Here is a 7,029-nt window from a genome sequence, read left to right as displayed (position 1 = left end):
ATTATGCTCTTCATCTGTGTGAGGATGAAGCAGTATTTTCAAAACAAACAAATGATGACTAAAAAGAGAATACTTCTTGAATCGACAGATCATGACAATATGGGATGGGCTGGTATTATCCTCCAAGCTTCCGTCGTATCGATTACCATGTCACGTCTCTTGAGCAAGCCGCTGAGGAAGAGAATGATGATATTGAAGTCAAGAATAAAGCCATCCGTGTTACTCGTAGCGCATTACTTTCCAAAAGCTTCATTGTGTTGCATGTGAGAGGCCTTTGATAAATGACAGAATTCGTAGAAAGAAATTGCAATTTCGATTTTAACCTGAGGTTAAACATGCTGTTTGAATTTAAACATCCAACTCTCCGTGATTTCCGAGTCTCTTCGCTTTCCAACCTTTCCTTTTTGCCTTAAACTCAACACAAAGTCAACACTGTCCCGGTCTGCTCGCTTCACCGTTAGCGAAGAACAATCTTTTTAACTCGGTGAGAAGCAGAAGGAGAGTGAATTGCTCCAAACGACGAGGGAGACGACACTCACCCAAGAGATGGCCCAGCGTTAGTCCAGGAGGATGCTTTGGCTGATTGCTTTACGGACATTTTCGCTGTCAGTGTCCGCTTCTCGTACACCATTTCCAATGTTTGCAAAGGTCAATTACGATGGTACCTACTGTGCCTCCAGAGATGATGCTGCACGGTGCATTACCATTTTACTGTGGCCACTGCAATCCGGTTTTGTTTCCCATTCCTTCGAAGTGCACGTTTCACTGGAGGCAGGCGTGCATGCAGAGACCGCAGATTGCAATGATCGTCGTCGAGTTTGAAGTACCCCCAACGTACCCTAGACCAGACCACGATAAGCATCGTCACCTTGGGACCCACCAAACGGTACCTTTCGATGCCTCTACACTGCTTCACTTTGCATCAAGTGCACAATTCTGTGTGAAGTAATTTATGTTTCTTTCTTTAGAGACGATGGCAGTGGCACAAATCTGTGTAAAGAAGATCAACCATCAAGGCACCAGTGGTCATAATGCTGGATATTATTTTCCAAAGACAGATTAACGGAGACTTTTGATTCATTTTGTTCTCTCGATCCGTTCTCATGATTGACTAACGGTCGAGGCAAACCATTAACTTGCTTAAGTAGAAATAAAGGGAACCTAACAGCATGTTGCCTCAACCATTGCAAAGTCCCAAAGAAGAGCAGAGAGAATTTGCATCATAATTTTCAATTCACCAAGCTGCACTACGGACGCTTCCCACTGGGAAACATCATCCGCATCATCGAACTCTAGTGGCTGCAGCGGTGCATTGGAAGAAGAGGAAATACAGCGAAACTACGCAAATAAACGCAAAAATAAAAGGAGTTGGTGTTAATATTCGCGCTTTAAGCATTGTGTGAAAGCAGTTGATTTGTTTATTTTTATACATTTACTAGCATAGCAGAGTAATCGGATTGCTTCTTCTTAATATCAAAATGGCAATTACTTATTGTAAATTAGTCGTGGTCAAAGAGCCCAATTTCTGCAACAAAGACCAATTCAGAGTAGTTGAAGCTTAAAAAGCAGCTAGTTAGAAATAGCAAACATGCAGCGATAACCTCTTAAAACTGAAGATTCTGGTTCCCTGTAGTCGATTGCCACACAGACTTCAGTCCAGTCACGTTGCATCCCGACTGTATTCGACTATTCGTTTCTTCGTAGAAAGTCCTGGCACCGCGATGAACAAAATGTGCAAGTTGCATTTGAAATTCTTTTCCATATCACACTTCACTGTTCACGAGATGGCCATATCAGGCGTGCGAAAGGATGTGCTTGAGACCAATAGTTTAACATTCAGTCATCGTATGCCAACCAGCTGTCCAGAATAAAGTGCCGCCGAATACGATGTGATGATCGGAAATTGATTTGTATTCCGACCATGGGCTCTACTTTTATGACTCGTACCCTTGGGCAGTATCAGAACTGTCTGTAGGTCAAAGATTTGTAGTCAAAGGTTGTGAGCAACCATATGATGCATTACCTTCTTTAGGGATGTAGTCATTTGATAAGCAAATTCTTAAACTGTTTAATCACAAAAACGATACTAACAATTTATACGGTCCTATACGAGCTTACACCCGAAGAACGAAAGGTCACGTATTTTCACTGAAAGAGGCCTATCAAACGGACTAGCGTGATTTTTGATTATGGTTCACTGAACATGTGAAAGACCTTCCATGCTAAAAGGTAGCTGCTTATTCCCATTAATCGGAAGAGAACAAAAACGATCAGGTTCCACCTGAGTCAGGCGGTCATCTGCTTTGTTATGATTTCTTCTCTCCGTTTACCTTGTTCGTCCCTTGAGCAAGAATTGGGCTCAGGCTATGTTGAGATGATTCAAAATCCATCCTATTTAAAATAGCCCAGAAGCGAATACCGTTGGAAGAGCTATCGTATTGAAGAAAAAAATCAAAACAAAAATGAAAACTACAGACATCCTGTGTAAGCCGATGCCAGCTAATAATGTCCTGTTTGCTATACGTCTCGGCGGAAGCAACATTACGCAGCCTTTTGTCTCTTCAGTACCTCGTGAGAAAGGAATAATGTCCCATAACATGACGAAAATGTGTTGAGAAGAAAGGTTTATTCATGAGGTGCGAGCAGCTCCAAGACGATGCCTCACAAATTCTTTAAGAAAAGTGCTTTTCATCCTGCTACGGAACCGTTTGACCGTTTGTTACCGTCTTGATATGACAAATTTACCTCCTTCATCCTTCTCTCCTTGCGATCCCACGCGACATTGATTTATGTCAACTTACTCAGCTGATGGGTCACTTCCGTTGGCAAAACACTCACACAATCCAACGAGCTTTTGTAGCCTCGTAGGTTGTTGGGTGGCCATAATTAAAATGTTACGCTGAGCGCCACTCAGAGACACAGAGGCGCTGAAGTGTAATTATTGTTTTAGCATTCATCTCGCTGATATTTACCAAAAAAGGTTAAAAGGATGCCTAACGAGGCTTGTTGACCACTGCTTTCGTCCTTCTGGTTTTACACAGAGCCCATCGACCCAATGGCAAAGGTCTAGTGCTGTGACCGGACGCGTCTTTAAAAGCAATGTCTAAGCTGATATTTACTTAGTACCGCGCGTTGGATAATCTTCCGCTGAAAGTTGTGCGTGGATAGCGCCAACGCAATCCAAGCCACGTTCATTTGTGGGTTCGTAATACAAAATTGTACTAGGGCGCCACGAACAACCGCCATCACTCTCATAGATTCAAGACCCAGCGAACGCGGTATGTTCATTCTCCACAGGAAATTCAATTTCATTTCTCATATTTACACACGGCTAATATAATATTTATGTTTTCGGTGCTCGCCTCTCTGGATGGTGTGGGTTATGCCCCGTGCAGTGAAATATCGCGAAATCCTAGAGCAGGTTAAATGAAAGCAAGATCTATAATCCTAAAGAAGATTTTTTTCATTTCGTTTCCAGTTTTTACAATGATCTGATTATATGCAGTTATCAACCATGCCTCACTATCAACTTAATATTGATGGTAAAATCAAGATAGTAGACTTTTAATACTCATAGATAGTAGATTAAAGAACTACTCATTAACTTGTTTACAAAAAATCCATGTTTTCGAAAGCACTTGCTCATGATTCAATTCAGATGAGATGAGCATTCATTACAGCTCAGCCAAATTCATTGAAACCAAAACGACCATGAATGGACACGGCAATTCCAACACATTTGACAAAGGCTGTGTAGTTTTCCATGACCTGTTGTACGACAAACGTCTATCAATGACTGCAAAGAAGGATTTTGATAACTAAAATCATCCAAGCGATTTTATTCGAATGTTCAATTTATCGTCCAATAGCCATCATATCTGTCACGTCCACTGGTTTTTATTTATTTGGTTCTCACAGCTCACCTGCATCAGCATGAACCCGCACCGGACCCCTATCGCTTTGCTCTACAGGAGGTCAATGCTAATCGGTAACCCCGGTAACGCCGTCATGTGAGTGTTTTATATTTATTGAAATGCAAATAACACCGACGTTACACATGGTCAAAAGCATGTGGAGAGAAACACTAAAAAGAGGGTCACAAGATGAGGAATGTTGAAAGGGTGCGTCCGTGAGTTGTATACTAGAGACACGTGAAAGGTAAGAGAATCAAACTACAGCAGTATAGTAGCCCTTTGATGTTGGCAGATGTGACTGACACAAACGACAATAGAGAGCAGAAAGAACAAACAATAATATAATGCGCAACAACCGGAAGTTCGTTGGTGGAGTATTGAGGGTTTCGTTAGTGAAGAGGAACCTCGCGATCATGGCACCCAATCGATTAGGGTTGGATTCTACGAACAACGCGAAGCTATTAAATCATACGGTCCCCCTTTGAGTTTGTCATTCGAATCATTGAACAGCAAACACTCGCTCATTGGTCTGTTGGGACCACCTACGCCCTGCCGTGGAGTCGTTTTCAGATCGTGGAGGTGGGTTTGATAAGGTTACTGAAACAAGCAGAAGCTGATAAGGGTTTATAAGAATAAATACACAATTCGTCCCTTTGTGGTGCCTTTTTGACGTCAGATTAATCAGGTGTGATATGATGGAATGATGAATTCGTTTTTTATGTTGGTCAATATGCACCAGATGCCTTCTGTTTTCGAACCCAACGAGTATGGCATTGGTCCGATTTATTCAGCAGCAGCTGCTGGCAAAATTTGCAAATACTCTCACATGTGGATAACTGATATCAATCGCGGCAAGGAATTGTGTATAATCTATCCATGTCCATCAAAAGTACGTCAAATGGTTGCATCTGCAGTCTTTTAGGGAATGGAAATCCGTGATTTAAAAAAAACCAATTAAGAAGCGATTGATCATAATTGATCCATTTGTACAACAGTTTGAAATGATAAACGCGTTTTTAATAACTCACTGCGGCTTTTACGCTACTGGATACGTCCTATCAACTGTATCGATAGAGACAACAGCTTGGATAACCATTGTTATAATCGCTCGCACTGCAGACGGAAACAGAGTACTGGGTTGTTCGTATCATCTAATCTAGGCAATCCCACGTGGCAGACCAAGACGACAGAACTATTCCTACCGCACCATAAATGGCCATTGCTCATACCCTCGCATGTAGAACATGGAATGTGTACTTATTATTATTTCGCGAACGAGAATAACCACCTGTGTACTACATCAAACAAAAACTCTAAAAAGCTGCAAATCGTCAAGTCAATCGTGTTTGTGACCTACAACACAAACATCATGTTATAGATTGATAGCATCTTTGCATATAAAATTGGGTTAGGATAACACAAGAAAAGCCTTTTTCTCATTTAGTTTCTCGTCATGTTGATTACTTCGTCTTCGTCGTGTGATTGCTAAAATTCGTCGTAGAAAGTCACGAAGCCTCTCTTTATACGCTTTAAAGGAGGATAAAACCTACTTTCAATTTTTGGGATAAATATAGTAAACCATATAAACCACGAAATTGATGCGAGACTTTCGAAATTATAATTGGTAGCTCCATTAATTAATCCATTGACATTACAATCAATAATAGATTCATGTTGTAAAGCAATGAGTAAACCCTTCCTCTTTGTATAAAAAGATATTAAAATGTAAAATGAATATACACATGTAACAACCATATGGAACTTGTATTGATCTAATGGAAGATGTATTTAAGGTGCATTTTAATTCATAAAATGAACATGGAAGAAAAAACCATCCTCGTAAAAGATGTTGGTTCTTAAGGAGCCTCATGTAAAGACTTAATGGGATTCAACCAAAACATTCTTCTTCGATCTGAAACAAACAGTATGTCTCGCAAAGCAATGTTGTAGTAGCATCGATGCTGATTTATTCTTAGTGTATATCTAGCATCTACTAAATCATCGGTTTAACCCTATAACTACTCTAGACTGCTCGTTACATCCTCTTTAAGAAATTTTCTCAGTTCGCTAAAACAAGAGGCAAATTGTTCTATTTTGCAGCATCCCTCATTAAAATAATTGGTTGTGTTTTGTGTGTCAAAAGGCTTAAACGTGAAACGATGAACTGAAGCAGAGAAAATCTGTCTTTCTTGCTACCCACGATATGGCCACTCCGTTGAAAACACGCTGGTACTGTAATAACTCTGGACAGTGTGCATAACCAATGCCACTTAACATTTAACGTTGATCTTACTAAGCAATCGAGCGATGGACCACTAACTTCTGCATGCGGATGCTCGTAGCACTTGAGTAATGCATTTACAAAGACAAAGCTTCAAAGTGTCGGCAATTTTCATTCCATTATCTCTTCGGTCTTTTTCTAGAATTCCATTCCTCTAGTATCTACCTATGCAATTAAAGAGTTTGTGCAACTATTTGAAAACTATTTCCGCTCAAGAGGGCTCTTCGATCGAGATACTTTAAATTTTCTGCTATACAATCTCTTGGTGAATCGTGAGTGAATGGCTAAGTGATATTAATATGGAAATACTCAACAACACAAGTTAAGCACTCATTGCATGCTGCTTATTATTTCCAGATAGATCTTGGTTAAATAGTTTTGTTTTGTTAACAATATGAACATAAATAGAATCTGGGAACTTATTTTCAAACAGCTGAATCGATACTTGTGATTTAATATGCGAGTTTGACTACGCATAGCTTGTTTGGGGATATCGACACTTTTCGCCTTCTTTCACAAACACAACACAGGCTGACCTACCTTCCGTGCGCTACGTAAAAACGACATGCTATCATGAAGAGCTACTTTAAACCGAGGCGTGCTTCTCATCGAAGGGCGACCGAAACAATGATAGTAGTACAAACGAGACTTTTTGATATGCTGTTCCCTCTCTTTGACTATGTTATTCGATTGAGAGACAGGACGTTCGTGTTTGGTTACGAACTTAGCCGAACCAATCCGACGGCAAACTCGGAAAAACCTTTGGCTTTCCTTGAAAAACATCATCGATGTCGTAGTAGAACATCACACGCAGCACAAGGCCGATGAAACATT

At 40.5% G+C, this 7,029-nt stretch overlaps 1 protein-coding gene across 1 annotated transcript in view; it reads right to left on the bottom strand.

Annotated features, from left to right (window-relative positions):
* LOC126572408 (uncharacterized) overlaps positions 1-6,751 on the bottom strand; it is an 18,500-nt gene extending 11,749 nt beyond the window's left edge. The window contains exon 1 of the mRNA XM_050231687.1: positions 6,736-6,751. The gene's annotated coding sequence lies outside the window, so the exon portion shown is untranslated. The remainder of the gene's footprint in view (positions 1-6,735) is intronic.
* Between the last annotated feature and the right edge of the window lie 278 nt (positions 6,752-7,029).

This window comes from Anopheles aquasalis, chromosome 2 (assembly GCF_943734665.1).
Source record: "Anopheles aquasalis chromosome 2, idAnoAquaMG_Q_19, whole genome shotgun sequence".
Classification (NCBI taxonomy): Eukaryota; Metazoa; Arthropoda; class Insecta; order Diptera; family Culicidae; genus Anopheles; species Anopheles aquasalis.
This window is presented reverse-complemented; position numbering and strand designations above follow the sequence as displayed.